Source organism: Balaenoptera physalus (assembly GCF_965194825.1).
Source record: "Balaenoptera physalus genome assembly, chromosome: 7".
NCBI lineage: Eukaryota > Metazoa > Chordata > Mammalia > Artiodactyla > Balaenopteridae > Balaenoptera > Balaenoptera physalus.
This window is the reverse complement of record NC_138886.1, coordinates 70,587,517-70,611,412: the sequence shown is the minus strand read 5'-3', so window position 1 is coordinate 70,611,412 and position 23,896 is coordinate 70,587,517. Positions and strand designations below refer to the sequence as shown.

General features: G+C 38.3%; 3 long non-coding RNA genes across 3 annotated transcripts in view; 1 reads left to right on the top strand and 2 right to left on the bottom strand.

The window, feature by feature from the left end:
- Positions 1–23,896, bottom strand: part of LOC309664786 — a 309,583-nt gene that overhangs the window by 202,664 nt on the left and 83,023 nt on the right. The gene's annotated exons all lie outside the window — the stretch shown is intronic.
- Positions 7,599–14,616, bottom strand: LOC309664789. Its single transcript, XR_014266048.1, has 2 exons — positions 8,646–14,616; positions 7,599–8,313 (listed from the first exon to the last, which is right to left on the bottom strand). It is a non-coding gene; the product is annotated as an uncharacterized lncRNA (long non-coding RNA).
- On the top strand, positions 14,755–17,274 carry LOC309664788. Its single transcript, XR_014266047.1, has 2 exons — positions 14,755–15,360; positions 15,717–17,274. It is a non-coding gene; the product is annotated as an uncharacterized lncRNA (long non-coding RNA).

Below are 23,896 nucleotides of genomic sequence, written 5' to 3'. Positions count from 1 at the left end.
GCGCACGGGCTTCAGTAGTTGTGGCACGTGGGCTCAGTAGTTGTGGCTCGCAGGCTCTAGAGCGCAGCCTCATTAGTTGTGGCGCATGGGCTTAGTTGCTCCGTGGCATGTGGGATCTTCCCGGACCAGGGCTCGAACCCGTGTCCCCTGAATTGGCAGGCGGATTCCTAACCACTGCACCACCAGGGAAGCCCAATGATTAACTTTTAAAAAGTTGAATTTCTTTACTAATCTGGAAAACCCCACACTTATTTGGAGGGCATTTATTCTCAGTAAACTGTCTTAATTAAAATTCCAGCATTGGAATTGGCTGTGGCAAGACAGGCCATGTGACAAAGAGGTAAACAGATTACCTGGATAATTTGATCAGTAAAGATCGATGATGTATGTATGTAACTCAGTCCCCCAAGTTTTGCAGTAAGTTTTATTTGCCTGCCTTGCCCAGGTAATTACATCAAATTGCCACATCACTTGGCTGTGTAGACGTGGTGAAGATTTTAGCTCATGCTCAGCGGGTTAAGAAAGCCTGACTTGCATAATTGTTATTCTGCTTTTAAAACATCTGTCTATGAATGCTTAACTGAATAATTTGCCTGAACTTGCTTTTTGGAGTTTCTGATGTGGGATGATATCCATGACTATGGCACTTTACCAGCCTACTGAGAAATATATATCCTTCTTAAGATTCTTCCTCTCTCCTTCCCTCTCTTCTCCCATGTTTCCTCCCTTCTTTTTTATTTTCTTCCAGTTCTTTTTCATAAAATCATACAATGTTGGAATTTGGTGGAACCATAGTAATTGTAACTACTCTATGTTTCTCAAACTTAATTAATTCTCATACCACGTTCATGGATTTTACATATCTAGTTATTTAATTTTTTTTTTTGGTAGATTATATGTTAAAAAAATCTTAAATATTCGCCCTTTTAGATGCATTTTTAAAACTATATTCAAGAATCATAGATTTAGTATGCTGATTAGTATGCTGATTTTCCTTATAAACAATGAAAGCAATGTATAACAAGTAAAGTTTACACATATACCACCTAAAATTATGCCATTTAGCTTTGGGAAACACTGTTCTAGTGCGGCCTTCAAATGAGAAAGCTGAGGCACAGAGAATTAAGGCAATGTTTTCTACAGGCACACAGCCAATTAGAAGCAGAAGTAATAGATGAAATCATGCTTTGGGACTCTTAAATCCAGTCCTTTCCTACTATATTACACTGACATTGTGTTAGTTACCTCAAGGCAGGACTGTAAGAAATCACTAACTAAAATATTATAGAAAAGTCATCGGTAGTAGAGCCATGAAAACAGCCCATCTTCCTATTAATTTGTCCTTTAAAAACTCTTAGGCCACCAAGGGACCACAGATGCTTCAAGACAGTGGTCCTCAAAAAGAGTACTCATATAGGGGTTTACAGAGACCTTCCAAGCACAAAGATAGCGCTAAGGATATTTTCAGAGCCACACCTTTCCTGTGAATTCTTCCTTAACAAAGAGTCTGTGGATCTGGGGCAGCCTTACAAAAGAAAGACGTATTTTTCATCCATTCCATTGCCCTAGAGTGAAAGCATTTTAGCAGTGATACCAAACAGGGATACCTGAAAATGCTGACTGTGCTGGTGTAAAAGGGTGAGGAGGATCTCATGTCTGTGTAACAAATCACAGACAGTCTCTAATTCTTTGCTTTCCACAGAAATGAAGGAGGGTTAAATAAATTTTCAGCTGATAGATCTTTAAAAATAATTTCATATGATATACCAATAAATAAATCTTGACATAAAAGCTGTTTAAAAGTCCAAGAATTGTGTCATAACTATAATGAAAGTCCTTCCATCCCCATCTACAAATAAGGATTTTAGCACTAACCTCAATTAAAATGACAAACAAGAATAGAATTAATAGTAAACCCCTATCTTATTCTAGTAGTAAGTAATATTCATATTCAGATCCATGGGGAAAAATCCTGGCTGATCCATTTCATTGAGAGGCCCACATACAAAAAGAGGTATTTTTAAAATATTACGTTTTATTATTACTTTTAATTTAATATATATTTATCAATATTTTAACACAATTATATTAAACATAACTCAATAATATATTCTTTTTCTCAACTGTTTACTACTAATAACTGTAATATTACTCAGGAGAAATTTTTTTTAACATTTAGAGCTTAAGAAATTTTAAAAGTAAATTTGGCTTATATTTTTGCTGTGAAGAAGTATAATAGTCCTTAATGGAGACTTTCCAGAATAAAATTATATTGATTTTTCTGTGAAGACTGACAGAAAGATGAGTGGGAATAGCAATCACCATCACCGCAGAATGTACTTGTTAGAAGACGTAATGGTGGGCAGACCAAGGCCTGGACCAGCTAGAGAAAATAGCTGGCCCCTGCCTTGGCCTCATTACACCTGTGTCTCTACCACCTTACTTACTGTTATCACTACTAGGGAAAAACTTCTTCCCTTGCTTCTCTGTTTAGGATTTACTCACACTGTCACTTTCAGGGACAGGTGCACTAAGCATAATAAGGAAATAAATATATTACTTTCTTATTTAAAAAGAGAATAAAATTATATTATGTTAGATAAATAAGATTGTGTGAAATTAGAATAAAACCCGATGAGGAAGGGAAATGGAGAAATGAGTTCAAAAAAATAAAACAAAAATTTTAAATTTCCAATTGTTAAATAAGAGCTCATTTTTGAACTGCTATTCTTTTAGATGGATGATAATAGGGAATTAAATCACTTTGGTATTTATATTCCCTAGGAGGCAGTTTAAAATTGTATAACAATTTTATTTTTAAAAGTTAATATTTAAAATAAGTTGGAAATTATTTAATTTGTAATTATTTACATTTTGGACAAATTTTAGATGTCACCTTAAAGTTTTGCAAGGAGTTATATTGATTTTCAAATTCCTTGAGGGAGTACACAAACAGGGAGTTTGAAGACCATTACTTTCAGGGCTGGAATTGGTTTTCCAGCTGCAGAGTACTCCATGGAGAAACCTCTGCCTTGACTAGTTTCCCAGCAATGAATACGGAAACCATCTAAAGGAGCACACTATCCTCTGGATGCTGCCAGGGTGGGCTTTCAGATATCCAGGACCCAGGTTAGTCTGGATACTTTGTGGCCTTTGTGCCTATCAGGTGAACATCTACAGCAAAGTCCAAAACCTCACAGGGGAAGTTGTACTGGTGATAAAGAAATCTTCTTCAGTCCCCCATACCACCATAGAATATAGCTTCTGTATTTAGTAGATAAAATAAAATGGTTCTTTTTCACATTCTTATAAAAGTTGGAAAAATCCAAGACATAACAAGATTAGAAAACATTTGAATAGGAAAAACAGCAGCATGCATTTAAAATGTATGCATAGACATAAAACAAATGTTCATTTTTTAAAGTGATGTGTAACCATGATACTGTTCAGTTACTAAAATTTTGAAGTTTAAGTTAGTATTAAAGTTCACACTAAAACTGTCTTTAAAGAGGGTTAATTCAGATCATAACTCCTTACTCTAGTAATATATATATATCTAGTTCTTCTGTCTCAGAGAAATGCAAATTATTTATGCTGTATTCCAGCAACATCATATTTTGTGTCACCAAAACTTATACTTAGAGGATACACTTGAAGTTTCCTTTAATTTTCTTTTCAAATTTTTATGCCTTTGTTTCAAGAAATAAAAGAAAAAGAGAGAAGCAAAATTTCCTCACACATTTAAAATAATTGGACTCAAATAATTATAAAAATATAAAAATCACTAAAAACTATCTTGATCAAATTAATAATTTTCTGATCAAGCCTTCGTAAAAACATTTCAACACCATTGTATGGTAGAGGCAGATTTTGGCTTTAACTTCAGAGCCATATGAAATATAGATTTCATTCTGTTCTATTAACTCTTGATTGTATTCAAAAGTGATTGACCTCTTTTTTCCCCAATAGCACTTATCTTCATTTTGGAAGAAACAAAACAAAAAGTAATGAGATCTAACACTCCATGAGCACATTTACACAGAGAGTCCCTACAGAACTGAGAATCTGGAAATAAATCCAGTATCAGTTCCAATGCACTCCTTTGTAATGCCCTTTTTCCTCAACAATCACAAATTTGCCTTATGCTCATATTCCACTCCAGAATGTTGCAAAGAAGCCATGGAAACTATTATCATTAGAAGAAAAATAGTAAGGAAAAATATTTCCATTTAAGAAAATTTGCTACTCTGCTGGACTTCTAGGAGATTTATTATAAACACCATATTGCTTGGAAAATCAGAAACCTGTAAATCTTCCAAGCAATTAGGAGAAGACATCATTCTTAAGTATTAATTACTTTTTCAAATTGAAATAAATCTTCAAGTAATGTTTATAAAGAAAATTGCCAGACAACTCCCAGTTGCTTCACTTATAGTACTTACCCTGATGATTTTTTTAAAAACTGAATTCAGCATTTTTATTGGTATAACAAATATAAAATATCTCAAGACATGCTCTGACCTAGTTTGAAAAAAAATACCAGGATTTATTCAAAGAATATAATGACTTGATAGATAAGATGGACAAGTAGGATGACTTGTTTTGGATTTAATCTTAGGGTACGTGCAGCGTGGTATTCAGGTGGTATTTACTCGGGAGAAAGGAAAACAGTTACACCTTGCCTTTTGGATAAAAATCATGCAGCATTTCATGCTTCATTTAGTGTTTAGTATATTTAGCTATGATATTTACAATAAACATGTTCCAAGTTGATTATGGTTTAATCACAACTAAGCAAGTGGGCATGAAAGACAGAGAGAATAAGTCATAATTATTACTCCCTTATGTGTATCTTTACAATATTCAAGGATTTAGAGACTCAAATTTACACGCTTTACAGCTAATTTTACCTTACTCTTTCTGTGGAAGGTAAATTAACTTGGGGTATATAGGGAAACTGAAAGTGCAGAAAATATTTATATAATAGCCTACCAGGTGTTATCTAGTACTCTGTTAAGTTTTTCACACTGGTTAAGAAAGCCGTGTTCCCCAGAAATGTCAGGGAGCATTAATACCTCACATATACTTCTCAGGACCTAAGTCTACCCAGAGCTTTGCTCTGAAGTTTGAGTCTGAGGTAAAAGCCCTTGTCCCAGGTAAATGGGGAAGAAAGGCAAGAAAGCTGTGCATGGACTGTCCCTCTCTCCACATCCAACCAGAACAGAAACACTTAGTCCCTCTGCACAGCCCTGTGCAATCTTCACACTTTCTGCGGGTTTAGGCAAGTCTGGTCCTTAGCCCATGGTTTCACAGGCTGTGGGACAGGAGAATTTAACAAATTAAGCTCTTAATCTTTGCAATAGGATACTGTCTTTGAATATGAATAGGAATTAGCTGAATCATTTGAATGCTTTTAAGATGTAAAGCAAATATCTGCTTAAAATTCTGTTTAAATATCATTAACAATAACTTACAGTCTTTAGCCTACTTAGTGCAAGGGGAAGAAGAAAACAGTATTTCCTCTTTAAATTTGAAGTTTCATGTTAGGTTGCCCACATTTTTGAGCAAAATACCTAAATATGTGGTATTTTATTTTGTTCTGTTTCAAATATACTAAAATAATGCTCTTAAATATCGCTTAGCTCCGCAATGTAGGAGTAACTGAAGAGTGACCCTTAGATACATTCCGGGGATATTCTGGGATATGAGAACATTTAGATGTGAAGCTCGCAGCCTAGAGCATATAGCTCTGGCAGTTTTCTGTCATGTCTCTTGATTGCTCCACACTCCTAATAGAGGATTCACAAATAACGGAAAAAGGGAAAAAAGAAAAATGTCACCTTTTATAAAACAATAACAGCAACTCGCTGTAAGACTTTTATTGGTTCAGGCACAAACAATACAACTTACAAAACCAAGACTCAACTAATAGTAAAGAAAACCCAACTCCTTTGAAAACCGAACTCAGAGGTTGACAAAATTATTATTTTTTATTTACAAATATAAAGCCTACATTCCCCTTTTCCTTGATCACACTTGTGTAGAGTATAATTGTCACATTAGTTTCTCATATATTAGAAATAGAAGTGACAGTAAGTATCATTATGATATTTAGTAAATGTCCATGTAAGGATTTTCCAAATGAGTGGTTGTCTCCCAAGTTTGGTTAATTTTATGTTCAACATTATGTTTAGAAACACATTTCAGGGTAGAAAGAAAACTATCCATTTCCTTGGAATGTTGTTGCTCTTGGTTACCTCTCATTGGAAATGAGTGTTCTACCTGGTTCATTCTTTCTGGCTTTCATTCCATTTTCCCAGCCAGAGATCGTGTGGGAAATATTTGGACAAATCTAATACTTTCAGTCAAAATACAAAGCACTTTGTAAAAGCAGCAGAGTAAAATAAGAAAATCATTTCTAAAAGCTTTATTATTTCTCAGTTTAAAAAAATGTGTCAGATTTGAAACCTCATGATGACTAAGTTTTTAATCTAGTAATTTTAATAACTGGTGTGCTGGTTGTTACATTGTGTAATTTATATTTTTATTTTTAAAGATCTTTTTGGCAAAGTATGGAGAGAATGAATATGCAGCATTTGTATTGCTGTTTTGGATCTAAATCTGAAGTAGTATCTTCTCACAACTTTGGATTTGGACATTCATTCCCCTTATAATTTAGGAAGATAACATTAAGTTAGAAGGAAAGTTGTGTCACAAGATAAAGCACACTGTGTATTTCTATTACTCATATCTCTTACAGCCCTCACGTCCCTATGCATGTAAAATGACAGAGTGCTAGAGACCAAAAAGACATCAGAAAGCATCTGCTAGCACTCCTTCCCTTTACAGATGAGCAGACTGAAGCTTAAGGAACCAGTATGGTTTTGTACAAGGACATGAGTTTTGGAATCAGCCTTGAACTGTATCTTAGCAACCACGTAAACTTGGACAAGTTAACTTAAACTTTCTGAGCCTTAGTGTTCTCCTTTGCGGAGTGGGGATGAGAATACTTAACTGCTAGGCACACCTTGGAGAATTTCATTAAGATTATGTATTGAATGTCTGATAAATAGTACACACCTAGTACTTCTTAGTCCCTTTTCAAGGAAGTAAAGTGAATTAGTGACAGAAACCTGCTCTAGATCTTGTGCACAACAGACTTCTATGTTGTGCTATTTCTGTCACAACTGCTGGTGAGTCCCCAAAAAAGCTCTAGCTTCTGGAAATGAAATCCCTCTATCTCCTGCCTCTTTCTACCGACCATACTAGTTTTCTCTCTGTCTCACTTTAGAGTAAATTGCCCAGAAAAAGCAGCAGATCAATTGTTCTTGATGGTAGATGCTGGATTCTATTCAAGGTCACTCTTTCTTGTGATGCTTCCTTATTCTCCAAGTACTAGTGCCAAATTTATTTCTTCAGAATCAGTGAACCTTCTCTGAGGCTTTTTTTTAAAGGTTCAATGCATATGAGTAATAATTTTCAGAGAAACAAGAAGGCATAGGAGAAATGGCAGACCATAAAGTCCAAATATAATGAAAAGGAGGTTTTCAACAAGTAATCAAAGTCAGTAACTCAAAGGAGAGTCCAGACATCCTATATGCCACAGTAGACTGTGAGGTGTATGACAAGAAATGCATTACTAATGAAGTGCCAAGGTATCCAAAGACCTTGTTTTTATTTTTTTTCTCTTTTTGTAATTTAACTTTATTATTTTTTAACATCTTTATTGGAGCATAATTGCTTTACAATGTTGTGTTAGTTTCTGCTGTATAACAAAGTGAATCAGCTATACATATACATATATCCCCACATCTCCTCCCTCTTGCGTCTCCCTCCCACCCTCCCTATCCCACCCCATTAGGTGGTCACAAAGCACTGAGCTGATCTCCCTGTGCTATGCAGCTGCTTCCCACTAGCTATCTATTTTATATTTGGTAGTGTATATATGTCAATGCTACTCTCTCACTTCGTCCAAGCTTACCCTTCCCCCTCCCCATGTCCTCAAGTCCATTCTCTACGTCTGCATCTTTATTCCTGCCCTGCCCCTAGGTTCATCAGAACCATATATTTTTTTAGATTCCATATATATGTGTTAGCATACAGTATTTGTTTTTCTCTTTCTGACTTACTTCACTCTGTATGACAGACTCTAAGTCCATCCACCTCACTACAAATAACTCAATTTCGTTTCTTTTTATGGCTGAGTAATATTCCATTGTATATATGTCCCACATCTTCTTTATCCATTCATCTGTCGATGGACACTTCGGTTGCTTCCACGTCCTGGTTAGCATCAATAGTGCTGCAATTGGGCTTCCCTGGTGGCGCAGTGGTTGAGAATCTGCCTGCCAATGCAGGGGACACGGGTTCGAGCCCTGGTCTGGGAAGATTCCACATGCCGCGGAGCAACTAAGCCTGTGAGCCACGACTACTTAGCCTGCGCGTCTGGAGCCTGTGCTCCGCAACGAGAGGCCGCGATAGTGAGAAGCCCGCGCACCGCGATGAAGAGTGGCCCCCACTTGCCGCAACTAGAGAAAGCCCTCGCACAGAAACGAAGACCCAACACAGCCATAAATAAATAAATAAATAAATAAATAAATAAATAAATAAATAAAATTAAAAAAAGAAATAGTGCTGCAATGAACAATGTAGTACATGACTCTTTTTGAAATATGGTTTTCTCAGAGTATATGCCCAGTAGTGGGATTGCTGGGTCATATGGTAGTTCTATTTTTATTTTTCTAAGGAACCTCCATAATGTTCTCCATAGTGGCTGTATCAATTTACATTCTCACCAGCAGTGCAAGAGGGTTCCCTTTTCTCCACACCCTCTCCAGCATTTATTGTTTGTAGAATTTTTGATGATGGCCATTCTGACTGGTGTGAGGTGATACCTCATTGTAGGTTTGATTTACATTTCTCTAATGATTAGTGATGTTCAGTATCCTTTCATGTATTTGTTGGCAATCTGTATATGTTCTTGGAGAAATGCCTATTTAAGTCTTCTGCCCATTTTTGCACTGGGTTGTTTGTTTTTTTGATACTGAGCTGCATGAGGTGCTTGTATATTTTGGAGATTAATCCTTTGTCAGTTGCTTCGTTTGCAAATATTTTCTCCCATTCTGAGGGTTGTCTTTTCATCTTGTTTATGGTTTCCTTTGCTGTGAAAAAGGTTTTAAATTTCCTTAGGTCCCATTTGTTTATTTTTGTTTTTATTTCCATTTCTCTAGGAAGTGGGTCAGAAAGGATCTTGCTGTGATTTATGTCATAGAGTGTTCTGCCTGTGTTTTCATCCAAGAGTTTTATAGTTTCTGGCCTTATATTTAGGTCTTTAATCCATTTTGAATTTATTTTTGTGTATGGTGTTAGGAAGTGTTCTAATTTCATTCTTTTACATGTAGCTGTCCAGTCTTCCCAGCACCACTTATTGAAGAGGCTGTCTTTTCTCCATTGTATATTCTTGCCTCCTTTATCAAAGATAAGTTGACCATATGTGTGTGGGTTTATCTCTGGGCTTTCTATCCTGTTCCATTGATCTATATTTCTGTTTTTGTGCCAGTACCACACTGTCTTGATTACTGTAGCTTTGTAGTATAGTCTGAAGTCAGGGAGCCTGATTCCTCCAGCTCTGTTTTTCTTCCCTCAAGATTGCTTTGGCTATTTGGGATCTTTTGTGTCTCCATACAAATTGTGAATTTTTTTGTTCTAGTTCTGTGAAATATTCCATTGGTAGTTTGATAGGGATTGCATTGAATCTGTAGATTGTTTTGGGTAATATAGTCATTTTCACAATGTTGATTCTTCCAATCCAAGAACATGGTATATCTCTCCATCTCTTTGTATCATCTTTAACTTCTTTCATCAGTGTCTTATCATTTTCTGCATACAGGTCTTTTGTCTCCTTAGGTAGGTTTATTCCTAGGTATTTTATTCTTTTTGTTGCAGTGGTAAATGGGAGTGTTTCCTTAATTTCTCTTTCTGATTTTTCATCATTAGTGTATAGGAATGCAAGAGATTTCAGTGCATTAATTTTGTATCCTGCAACTTTACCAGGTTCATTGATTAGCTCTAGTAGTTTTCTGGTAGCATGTTTAGGATTCTCTATGTACAGTATCATGTCATCGGCAAACAGTGACAGCTTTACTTCTTCTTTTCCGATTTGGATTCCTTTTATTTCTTTTTCTTCTCTGATTGCTGTGGCAAAAACTTCCAAAACTATGTTGAATAATAGTGGTGAGAGTGGGCAACCTTGTCTTGTTCCTGATCTTAGTGGAAATACTTTCAGTTTTTCACCATTGAGAACAATGTTGGCTGTGGGTTTGTCATATATGGCCTTTATTATGTTGAGGTAAGTTCCCTCTATGCCTACTTTCTGGAGAGTTTTTATCATAAATGGGTATTGAATTTTGTCAAAAGCTTTTTCTGCATCTATTGAGATTATCATATGGTTTTTCTCCTTCAATTTGTTGATATGGTGTATCACATTGATTGATTTGCATATATTGAAGAATCTTTGCATTCCTGGGATAAACCCCACTTGATCATGGTGTATGATCCTTTTAATGTGCTGTTGGATTCTGTTTGCTAGTATTTTGCTGAGATTTTTGCATCTATGTTCATCAGAGATATTGGCCTGTAGTTTTCTTTTTTTGTGACATCTTTGTCTGGTTTTGGTATCAGGGTGAAGGTGGCCTCATAGAATGAATTTGGGAGTGTTCCTCCCCCTGCTATATTTAGGAAGAGTTTGAGAAGGATAGGTGTTAGCTCTTCTCTAAATGTTTGGTAGAATTCGCCTGTGAGGCCATCTGGTCCTGGGCTTTTGTTTGTTGGAAGAGTTTTAATCACAGTTTCAATTTCAGTCCTTGTGGTTGGTCTATTTATATTTTCTATTTCTTCCTGGTTCAGTCTTGGAAGGTTGTGTTTTTCTAAGAATTTGTCCATTTCTTTCAGGTTGTCCATTTTATTGGCATATAGTTGCTTGTAGTAATCTCTCATGACCTTTGAATTTCTGCAGTGTCAGTTGTTGCTTCTCCTTTTTCACTTCTAATTCTGTTGATTTGAGTCTTCTCCCTTTTTTTCTTGATAAGTCTGGCTAATGGTTTATCAATTTTGTTTATCTTGTCAAAGAACCAGCTTTTAGTTTTATTGATCTTTGCTATTGTTTTCTTCATTTCTTTTTCATTTATTTCTGATCTGATCTTCATGATTTCTTTCCTTCTGCTAACTCTGGGTTTTTTTGTTGTTGTTCTTCTTCTTTCTCTAATTGCTTTAGGTGTAAGGTTAGGTTGTTTATTTGAGATATTTCTTGTTTCTTGAGGTAGGATGGTATTGCTATAAACTTCTCTCTTAGAACTGCTTTTGCTGCATCCCATAGGTTTTGGGTCATCATGTTTTCATTGTCATTTGTTTCTAAGTATTTTTTGATTTCCTCTTTGATTTCTTCAGTGATCTGTTGGTTATTTAGTAGCATATTGTTTAGCCTCTGTGTGTTTGTAGTTTTTGCAGTTTTTTTCCTGTAATTGATTTCTAGTTTCATAACATTGTGGTCAGAAAAGATACTTAACACGATTTCAATTTTCTTAAATTTACCAAGGCTTGATTTGTGACCCAAGATATGATCTATCCTGGAGAATATTCCATGATCACTTGAGGAGAAAGTGTATTCTGTTGTTTTTTGATGGAATGTCCTAAAAATATCAATGAAATCCATCTTGTCTATTGTGTCATTTAAAGCTTGTGTTTCCTTATTTATTTTCATTTTGGATGATCTGTCCATTGGTGAAAGTGGGGTGTTAAAGTCCCCTACTATGATTGTGTTCTGTCGATTTCCCCTTTTATGGCTGTTAGCATTTACCTTATGTATTGAGGTGCTCCTATGTTGGGTGCATAAATATTTACAATTGTTTTATCTTCTTCTTGGATTGATCCCTTGATCATTATGTAGTGTCCTTCTTTGTCTCTTGTAATAGTCTTTATTTTAAAGTCTATTTTGTCGGACATGAGAATTGCTACTCCAGCTTTCTTTTGATTTCCATTTGCATGGAATATCTTTTTCCATCCCCTCACTTTCAGTCTGTATGTGTCCCTAGGTCAGAGGTGGGTCTCTTGTAGACAGCATATATATGGGTCTTGTTTTTGTATCCATTCAGCCAGTCTGTGTCTTCTGGTTGGAGCATTTAATCCATTTACATTTAAGGTAATTATTGATATGTATGTTCCTATTACCATTTTCTTAATAGCTTTGGGTTTGTTTTTGTAGGTCTTTTCCTTCTCTTGCATTTCCTGCCTGGAGAAGTTCCTTTATCATTCCATGTAAAGCTGGTTTGGTGCTGCTGAATTCTCTTAACTTTTGCTTGTCTGTAAAGGTTTTAATTTCTCCATTGAATCTGAATGAGATCTTTGCTGGGTATAGTAATCTTGGTTGTAGCTTTTTCCCTTTCATCGCTTTAAATATGTCCTGCCACTCCCTTCTGGCTTGCAGAGTTTCTGCTTAAAGATCAGCTGTTAACCTTATGGGGATTCCCTTGTATGTTATTTGTTGCTTTTCCCTTGCTGCTTTTAATATTTTTTGTTTGTATTTAATTTTTGATAGTTTGAATAATATGTGTCTTCACTTGTTTCTCCTTGGATTTATCCTGTATGGGACTCTCTGCACTTCCTGGACTTGATTGACTATTTCCATTCCCATGTTAGGGACGTTTTCAACTATAATTTTTTCAAATATTTTCTCAGACCCTTTCTTTTTCTCTGCTTCTTCTGGGACCCCTATAATTCAAATGTTCGTGAGTTTAATGTCCCAGATGTCTCTGAGACTGTCCTCAATTCTTTTCATTCTTTTTTCTTTATTCTGCTCTGCAGTAGTTATTTCCACTATTTTATCTTCCAGGTCACTTATCCGTTCTTCTGCCCAGCTATTCTGCTATTGATTTCTTCTAGAGAATTCTTAATTTTATTTATTGTGTTGTTCATCATTGTTTGTTTGCTGTTTATTTCTTTTAGGTCCTGTTAAATGTTTCTTGTATTTTCTCCATTCTATTTCCAAGATTTGGATATCTTTACTATCATTACTCTGATTTCTTTTTCAGGTAGACTGCCTATTTCCTCTTCATTTGTTTGGTCTGGTGGGTTTTTACCTTGCTCCTTCATCTGCTGCATTTTTGTCTTCTCATTTTGTTTAACTTACTGTGTTTGAGGTCTCCTTTTTGCAGGCTGCAGTTTTGTAGTTCCCATTGTTTTTTGTGTCTGCCCCCAGTGGGTGAGGTTAGTTCAGTGGCTTGTGTAGGTTTCCTGGTGGAGGGGACTGGTACCTGTGTTCTGGTGGGTGGGGCTGGATCTTGCCTTTCTGGTGGGCAGGGCCGCATCCAGTGGTGTGTTTTGAGGTGTCTGTGAACTTAGTATGATTTTAGGCAGCCTCTCTGCTGATGGCTGGGGTTGTTTTCCTGTGTTACTAGTTGTTTGGCATGGGGCATCCAGCACTGGAGCTTGGTTGCCGTTGGGTGGTGCTGGGTCTGAGCATTGAGAGGGAGATCTCTGGGAGAGCTCTCGCCGATTGATATTATGTGGGGCCAGGAGGTCTCTGGTGGTCCAGTGTCCTGAACTTGGTTCTCCCACCTCAGAAGCTTGGGCCTGACACCAGGCTGGAGCACCAAGACCCTGTGAGCCACATGACTCAGAAGAAAAGGGAGAAGAAAAGAAAGAAAAAAAAATTGATTAACATTAAAAAATAATAATAATAAAAAGGAAGAGAGCAACCAAACCAAAAAACAAATCCACCAATGATAACAAGCGCTAAAAACTAAACTAAGATAAACATAAAACTCAGAAACAAATCAGTTGCAGACAGCAAACCCCAAGTCTACATTTGCTCCCAAAGTCCACCCGTTCAATTTTGGGATGATTCATTGTCTATTCAGGTATTCCACAGATGCAGGGTACATCAAGTTGACTGTGGGGATTTAATCCACTGCTCCTGAGGCTGCATGGAGAAATTTCCCTTCTCTTCTTTGTTCGCACAGCTCCTGGGGTTCAGCTTTGGTTTTGACCTCACCTCTGTGTGTAGGTCACCCTCAGGCATCTGTTCCCTGCCCCGACAGGAGGGTGTCAAAGCCACGGCTGATTAGGGTGCTCTTGCTCACTCAGGCCAGGGGGAGGGAGGGGTACGGTAGTCATAACTGGAATGCAGGGTGAGCCTGCAGTGGCAGAGGCCACCATGATGTTGCAACAGCCTGAGGCACACTGTGTGTTCTCCCGGGGAAGTTATCCCTGGATCACGGGACCCTGGCAGTGGCAGGATGCACAGGCTCCCAGCGGGGCAGGGGTGTGGGTGGGGTTGTGGATAGTGATCTGTGCTTGCACACAGTATTCTTGGTGGCAGCGGCAGCAGCCTTAGCATTTCAAGACTGTCTCTGTGGTCTGAGCTGATAGCCACGGCTCATGCCCATCTCTGGAGCTCGCTTAGGCATTGCTCTGCCTTCTGTCAGCAGATGGGGAAGGAATCCCCTCTCCTTGCGCACCCTGAAACAATGGTCTCTTGCCTCTTGGGCAGGTCCAGACTTTTTCCTGGACTCCCTCCTGGCTAGCTGTGGTGCACTAGTCCCCTTCAGGCTGTGCTCACGCCGCCAACCCCAGTCCTCTCCCTGGGATCCGCCCTCTGAAGCCCGAGCCTCAGCTCCCAGCCCCCGCTCGTCCCGGCAGGTGAGCAGACAAGCCTCTCGGGATGGTGAGTGTTGGTCGGCACCGATCCTGTGTGCGGGAATCTATCCGCTTTGCCCTCTGCACCCCTGTTGCTGCACTCTCCACCATGGCTCCAAAGCTTCGCCTCCGCCCACGCCCCATCTCTGCCAGTGATGGGGCTTCCTAGTGTGTGGAAACTTTTCCTCCTTAACAGCTCCCTCCCAGAGGTGCATGTCCCATCCCTATTCTTTTGTCTCTGTTTTTTTCTTTTGCCCTACCCAGGTACGTGGGGGAGTTTCTTGCCTTTTGGGAAGTCTGAGGTCTTCTGCCAGCGTTCAGTAGATGTTCTGTAAGAGTTGTTCCACATGTAGATGTATTTTTGATGTATTTGTGGGGAGGAAGGTGATCTCCACGTTTTACTCTGCACCCATCTTGAAGGTCTCTCTCCTTATTTTAAATTTCTTATAAATTATAAAATAGTTAAGATTATCTTTCTAACACCATCACTTCTACTCAGTTGCATTCTACTAAATTTTCTTTGGAAGAGAGATAGGCTGGCTGGACAATAAAGCTATCAGGATTGGTATTTGGCACAGTAAATAGCCTGCCTTAATTATGTTGAAACCTGTGAGAAATCTTATTGATATACTGAAAATTGTTGTAAATAAATGAATATATAAATACAAGGCTCGGGGGCTTCCCTGGTGGCGCAGTGGTTGAGAGTCTGCCTGCCAATGCAGGGGACATGGGTTCGAGCCCTGGTCTGGGAAGATCCCACATGCCATGGAGCAACTGGGCCCGTGAGCCACAATTACTGAGCCTGCGCGTCTGGAGCCTATGCTCCGCAACAAGAGAGGCTGCGGTGGTGAGAGGTCCGCGCACCGCAGTGAAGAGTGGCCCCCGCTTGCCACAACTAGAGAAAGCCCTCGCACAGAAACGAAGACCCAACACAGCCATAAATTAATTAATTAATTAATTAAAAAATAAAAAAATAAAAGAAGAACATTTAAATAACCAAAAAAAAAAAAAATCTTAAATACAAGGCTCTGTGTGATGGAGTTTGATTATTTGTAGTAAGGTAGGGCTAGTGTAAAGACAGGTGGACCAGCGCACACATCTTGTTTGCTAGGAGGAAATATATTGTCAGGTCATCTGACTCATATTCTCATTCTTCCTCATACTGTACTGCAAACACAGGTGTGTTAATATTGAGATAAGGCATGGTGAGGCAAAACACATCCTTTTAACTTTCTTTATCTTCCTGAGCAAAAAGAACAGGTAGAAGCTCAACTGGTGGCATACTGAGGTGGAATTCTAGGCACTTGGATGCCAAACATAGGTGAGACAGAATCAGGGAAATTCTTTGACAGGGACCAGGAGCTGCATTTGGACCCCACACTGATTACAGGAGACATTAATCTGATATTTCATTAAATTAAATATTTCTTATTCAGTTGGGTGGATATTATCCAAAGATCACGTCTAATGCCTTTGCATGGGGTCCCACCTGTTCTTCATATTCTACAACAGAAGAAAATTTGAAGTAGCAAATTTTAAGTCTAATTATCTACTAGGATAAATAAGGAAATCCTACTTATTTAATAATAAGTATAAATACTTCCCCTCTTATATAAAAGTAATATACAATAAGAAGAAAAACTAAAAATAGAAAACAAGCAGTAAGGAAAAGAAGAATGCAAATGTGCTAGCCATAAAAGTTAACATAATGGCCATAATTAACTTTAAAATTAGACTTTGATATCCCTGGTAACTAAGGCAAAAAGGAAATCATTTAAAAATTACAAAGTTGCACCATACACTGAAATTCATTTGCAAGATATCAAATAAGCTAAAACTACAAAGCTTATAGAAAGAGAAAATATCTGGGAATATCTTTGTGACTCAAAGATTTCTTACAAGGGACACAGAAAATACTACCTATAAAAAAATTAAATAGAGTTTATCAAAATTATAAACTGCTCATCAAAAGACATCATTAAGAAGATGAAAAAGCACACAGTTGCAGAGATGTTTGCATTACGTATATCTAACAGAAGATTTATAATCATAATACATAATGAACTCAATAATAAAAAGCCAAACAGTCCAAAATATTTAAAGTGGGCAGAAAACTTGAAGAAAAAGAAAAGTATACGAATGGCCATGAAATACGAGAAAAAGTGCTCAACATCATTAGTCATCAGGGAAATGTAAGTTTAAATCACAATGGGAAACTACCATATGACCCAGCAATCCCACTACTGGGCATATACCCTGAGTAAACCATAGTTCAGAAAGAGTCATGTACCACAATGTTCATTGCAGCTCTATTTACAATAGCCAGGACATGGAAGCAACCTAAGTGTCCATCGACAGATGAATGGATAAAGAAGATGTGGCACATATATACAGTGGATTATTACTCAGCCATAAAACAAAATGAAATTGAGTTATTTGTAGTGAGGTGGATGGACCTAGAGTCTGTCATACAGAGTGGAGTCAGAAAGAGAAAAACAAATACTGTATGCTAACACATATATATGGAATCTAAAAAAAAAAAAAAAAAGGTTCTGATGAACCTAGGGGCAGGACAGGAATAAAGACGCAGGCATAGAGAATGGACTTGAGGAGATGGGGAGGGGGAAGGGTAAGCTGGGACGAAGTGAGAGAGTGGCATGGACATATATACACAACCAAATGTAAAATAGATAGCTAGTGGGAAACAGCCACATAGCACAGGGAGATCAGCTCAGTGCTTTGTGACCACCTAGAGGGGTGGGATAGGGAAGGTGGGAGGGAGATGCAAGAGGGAGGAGATATGGGGACATATGTATATGTATAGCTGATTCACTTTGTTATATAGCAGAAACTAACACACCATTGTAAAGCGATTATACTCCAATAAAGATGTTAAAAATAAATAAATAAATAAAAATAAATCACAATGGGATACTGTAATTGGGAAGAGCCTTTGTACTCTATTCCAAGTTAATCACTAAAGGGATATTGCCTATAAGCTTAAATTATACATAATGGTCCATCTCTGGGAACCCTGCCTCCCAGGTAATGAGTGTTAAGCTAAAAACCTTTGTTCAGCTCACAGGAAACATCCTGACCAGGCCCACCTGTGAATGGCTGAAGGAAGGAAGAAATTAACACATCCCCTCTAGAGTCCAGCCAGAACCAGGACTTTACCCCCTCCCCTTTTAGGATAAAAGAAGCCTAGGGCTTCCCTGGTGGCGCAGTGGTTGAGAATCTGCCTGCCAATGTAGGCGACACGGGTTCGAGCCCTGGTCTGGGAAGATCCCACATGCCGCGGAGCGACTGGGCCCATGAGCCACAACTAACTGAGCCTGCGCGTCTGGAGCCTGTGCTCCGCAGCAAGAGAGGCTGCGACAGTGAGAGGCCAGCGCACCGCGATGAGGAGTGGCCCCCGCTTGCCGCAACTAGAGAAAGCCCTTGCACGGAAACGAAGACCCAACACAGCCATAAATAAATAAATATATATTTAAAAAAAAAAAAAAAAAAGAAGCCTAAACTCTAACTTAGGAAAGATGGTTCTTTGGGACACTAGTCCACCATCTTCCTGGTCTGCTGGCTTTCCAAATAAAGTCACTATTCCATGCTCCCAACAACTCGTCTCTCGATTTCTTGGCCTGTCGTGTGGTGAGCAGTATGAGCTTGGACTTGGTAACAATACCATTACATATCCAGCAGAATGGCTGAAATTTTAAAACCTGACAACATGAAATGTTGGAGAGGATTAGAAGTTCTCTATGTGTGTAAAATGACACAACCACTTTCATTAAATATACTTACCCTCTGATCTACAGAAAAACTTAGACAAGAATGTTCATACCAGTTTTACTCAAATAGCCCCAAACTAGAATCAACCAAAACATTCATCAATAGGAGAATTGAATAAACAAATTGTATGATATTAATACACTGGAACACCACTCAGTAATGAAAAGGAGCACCTGTTAAACATGCAGTAGCATGAAGAATCTCAAAAACATGCCGAGCAAAGGGAAAGACACAAGACATAAAAGAGTATATACTGTATTTTTCTATTTATATGAAGTTCTAGAACAAGAAAACTACTTTTTTAAACTAAATAAAAATAGTGGTTTCCTGGAGAGGAGGAGTAGGAGGAGATTTACTAGGAAGGGGCATGAGGGGAATTTCTGGGGAGATGGAAATGTTCTATATCTTATAAAGTTATAGATCACATGGGTGTGTGCATTCGTCAAAATTCATCAAACTGTACACTTGATATTCATGCATTTCATGCTATGTAATTAGAAAAGGGACAGTTTTTCCTTAGTTACTCAATTGTTGATATAAACGATGCCCTCAACTATGTTTTTTTTTTTAAGATTTTTTTAAAATTAATTAATTAATTTATTTATTTATTTTGGCTGTGCTGGGTCTTCGTTTCTGTGCGAGGGCTTTCTCTAGCTGCGGCAAGCGGGGGCCACTCTTCATCACGGTGCACGGGCCTCTCACCATCGCAGCCTCTCCCGTTGTGGAGCACAGGCTCCAGACACGCAGGCCCAGCAGTTGCGGCTCACGAGCCTAGCTGCTCCACGGCATGTGGGATCCTCCCAGATCAGGGCTCGAACACGTGTCCCCTGCATTGGCAGGCAGAGTCTCAACCACTGTGCCACCAGGGAAGCCCTCAACTATGTTTTGAAAGCAAATTATGGGGCAGATTTTATGTCTAAGGCACCACAGAGTTCTTATGCATCTTCTCTAAGACACCTTGTTTTCATAGTCTCTAGACACTTGACCTCAACTCATTTCTCCTCCTTTGACCACCTGTAGCCTTTTGTAGCTATAAACAAGCAGCATCTGCATCACCTGGGAACTTGTTAAAAACACAAATTCTCAGGCCCCACTAAACCAGAATCCTTGGGCAGGAGTCCTGGAGTCTTTGTTTAACAAGCCCCTTGAGCAAGTGTGATACACGTTAAAGTATGAGAAGCTCTACTGTGTTATAATCTGAGGTGGTGAATTCAGAAAAAGATCTCCAGGCAGCAACAGACCACCAGAAAGGGCTTCAGCCTTAAGTGCTGAGTGAGCACTAAAGCCCTTGATTGGGAAGAACCATTTCGGAGCCAGCTGGCAGCCCCCAAGCAAGCATGAATATTCTGGGCACAGGGACACCACTGTGTGGCTGCCAGAGCCTCCCTCTCAGAGAAGAACCAGCGCCAGCCAAGAAACAAATGCCACTTCTTCCACTTCCTTTTTCTTCTGTTTCCTGACCCAGTGGCACTGCTGACCTGCCCGCCAGATTTAATTACAGGCTGCGAGAGAAGGTCTAGTGTTTGGATTTGGTTCCCTAAGGGAAAAATGACTTACTTTAGCCAGGGGAAGAGGTTGCTTCCAGAAGCGCAGAGGGTCTGCGTGGCAGGGAAGCCCCAATGACCAGCAGTCTGTGCGAGAGCTTCAAACTAGCCACCAGGCTGAGCTGAAAGCAGAATGAGAAATGACCAAGAAATGTAGGTCACCTTCCTGGGATTTATAGCACAGCCAGGAATATTTAGAAGGAAACCTAGAAACCTGCCCAGGTTCTGCACCAACCCACACATACACCTGAAGAGTTGTTACTTACTTATCACATGGTGCTTAGCAACATATAACATGTATATTAGGCTCACAAGTCTAAACCCGTATTTCTCAAATATAAGCCCAGTACTCTGTCCTTATTCTTTTAGCATCCTTATTCTCTTTTGGATAGTTAAGACAGATGTCAAAGAAAATCATTGTCTTCCCAAAGCATCATGAATACACATGTGGGAGTATAAAATTACATGAGAAATACCATCTCTCTCATAGGGTTAATAATGTAAATATTATCCATTTTTCCTTGCATTGAAACCATCAACTACGATCTCGAATAGATTGGTGAATAAAGTAAAAGCAAAAATTTGATCTCCATTAGATGGATTTTAAAAATAAAAGGCAAACAACTAAGGGAAGGAAAGAAGGGCTGGCTTTGAATCCCAGTTTAACCACTCTTAGCTAAGTAGCCTGGGATGAGTTTACTTAAAATTTTTGAGCCTCATTTTCTTCATTTATTAAAAAATAAAAAAATTATCTCCCAGTTGTGTGCAGATTAAAGGAGAAAATGCATGTAAAGTACTTGATATAGAACTGACTTCTGGTACATACTCAATAAATAGTAATAATAATAAAAGACTAGTAAGTAATTCTCTTCAATTTAGAGGTTTCTGTCACAAAGAGAATTAAAATAAAACATGAAAACCTAGTCTTGGTACTAGTATTAGTCTTTCCTAACATTTTAACATATTCTTCTCTGTGTTTACAATAGAACCTAACTAAATGAAGCTAATCTTTAAATGGGAAATTAATTAGAACCCAGAGATGCTAGTTGTAAGAACTCCTTGATGTTCAGTTTGGTCTTTGCAATTGCTAAGAAAGAAAATGCTCATTTCCCACAATCCCGTCCTGACTGGAAACCAACTGGGATGAGTGACATATTATGATTAGAAGAAGTCTCTGGTTACAGCTCTTACCAAACTTCAATTTTCTTTCAACACAACAAACATCACTTTTGACAGTCCTGCTCCACAAGAGACAGAAGCCCTTACAAATTTACTATCGCTCAATCAGCCCCATTCTCTGCTTTAGAGGTCAGAGGCTCAGAGGTTATAAAGTTGATGTGAACCTTTTGATGATGTCCAGAGGGAGAACGCAGCCTTGCTTGCAGAGAAAAGCTAAGAGAGAATCTGTTGCTTTTAAATATTCTGGATAATTTTTTACTGTTCCCTATAGGAACACAGTGGTACAGCTGGTATAGTGGAAAATGTCTTGGATTTGACATAGAAGTCATTGCTTCAGATCTTCTCACTAGTTTTTAAAGCCTGAATGAGGCACATAAAGTATCTGAGTTTTCATTTCCTCATTCTATAAAGTAGGTCATAGCAAGATCCAGTACCATGTTTAGATCCTACACTTTAACGCCTTCTTGTGGTGTGTCCCTTCCCACGGAGTCCTAAGAGTTAAGGGGATCAAGGAAACTAGGCCCAAACAGACACTATGAATCCCTCTTCTAGACGTGGTCTGATACACAGGTCTTCAAAGTTCTCTGTCCCGTGTGGACACAAACCCTAATCTAGGGCTGCATGAGCACGCTCCCTGGTCCTCCTAAAGGGGCACCGTGATGTCATTGGACACATCCCAGGCCTGAGAAGTAGCCAAGTGAGGTCTATTTTCATGGGGTGTATGTAGACAGACCTTTGACGTACAGGTTGGAGTGTCCACATACAAGTTTTGAGGGCCCTTGAAACTTAGTGTAGGACTGAGTGGAGCATGAGGAAGAAAAAAGGGGCAAAACATGAACTAGAAATTTTCATTTACATTTTTGCCCTGGCACTTCACAAATACTATGGGCGGGTTTGCCTCTCTTTTCTTAAGGTTTATTAGAAAATCAGCCATTCTTTGTTATACATAGTGAAAGATTCCATTAATGAAGAAATAAGGAAGATCATGCCTTCGAAATGGTCACAGGCTAACAGGGAAGGTCTGTAATTTATAAGCATATGCTTTCAATACAGTGTGTAAAGGGCTATAAATCCCCACCTTCTCCTTATGCTCCTCAGCAGCTCAAATGAAAATAGACCCCTGAATCCACCACATCATCAGAACAAACATCAATTAAGATCATGTTGGGTAGCAAAAGAGTTCCACAAGAAGATTCTGCACACAAATTAATTTCATTTTGTGCACATGACATAGGGCATATTTGTGTTCCCCATTCAGTATGGGGGTGACAACAAAGGAGTCAAGGCCATCAACTCTGGTGTCATAAAGGCAGGGTTTGAACCCATTTCTTCCATCACTATTATTGTGACTTAAGACTAGTAACTTCTTAATGTGGTACATATATACAATGGAATATTACTCAGCCATAAAAAAGAATGAAATAATGTCATTTGCAACAACATGGATGGACCTAGAGATTGTCATACTGAGCAAAGTAAGTCAGCCAGAGAAGGACAAATATCATATGATATCACTTATGTGTGTAATCTAAAAAAAGAGTACAAATGAACTTATTTACAAAACAGAAATATAGTCACAGATGTAGAAAACAAACTTATGGTTACCATAGGGGAAAGGGGGGAGGGATAAATTGGGAGATTGGGATTGACATATACACACTACAATATATAAAACAGGTAACTAATAAGGAGCTACTGTATGGCACAGGGAACTCTTCTCAGTACTCTGTAATGACCTGTATGGGAAAAGAATCTAAAAAAGAGTAGATATATGTATATGTATAACTGATTCACTTTGCTTGTCAGCAGAAACGAACACATTCTAAATCAACTATACTCTAATAAAAATTTTTTAAAAAGACTAATAACTTCTCTAAGCTCAGTTTCTTAATTTATAAAGTAGAATTCTTACCTGAAAATTTCTTAGCTGACTCTCCCAGACTGTGAATTCTAATGAGGAAATTGGCAATAAAACTACTTCTGTGTATTGATTGGCTTTATACGGGTTGGCCAAAAAGTTCGTTTGGATTTTTTCCATAACATGTTATAAGATGTTATGGAAAAAACCCGAATGAACTTTTTGGCCAACCCAGTATATTCAGCTACCATGGAGTCAATGAGACTCCTCTAAGAAATAGCATTTAACTCTGTTATCATTTGAACATTTATTCAAAATATGACTAGATGATATACTTATCACCTTTTTCTGAAACATACATGTAGGAAATAAAAGACACCAAGACTAACAAAAAGGAGAAACGTCTTTTCAAGTGGCTGTTGTTTCTCCTTTCTAGCTACCTATGGGAACATATCCCTGACTATCTATTAGAAATGGGAAAATATTATTCAATATTCAGAATTTCTTTTTATGCTTACCTTTTTAGTAAAACAAAACAAAACACTCAAGTGGTATATTTCTGAAATGTTAGGAATCAGATAGTATCCTATTTCCCTTTATACCCAGCTTGGTTTGGTATAAAACTCCTGGGTCTTACTTTTATTTTTTCCTTGAGAGAGATATAATTGTCACTCTGTGACAACTCTGTCAACGTTGGTGTTTGTGTAAGAGAAATCTGAAAATTACCTGACCTTAGCTCTAGCGACAGTAAGTTGTAATAGGTATTTTTTCCCCGTTTAGATGCTTGTCGATTTCACACAGTTTAAACTTTTGTCACATTCTGTGCTGTCATTTT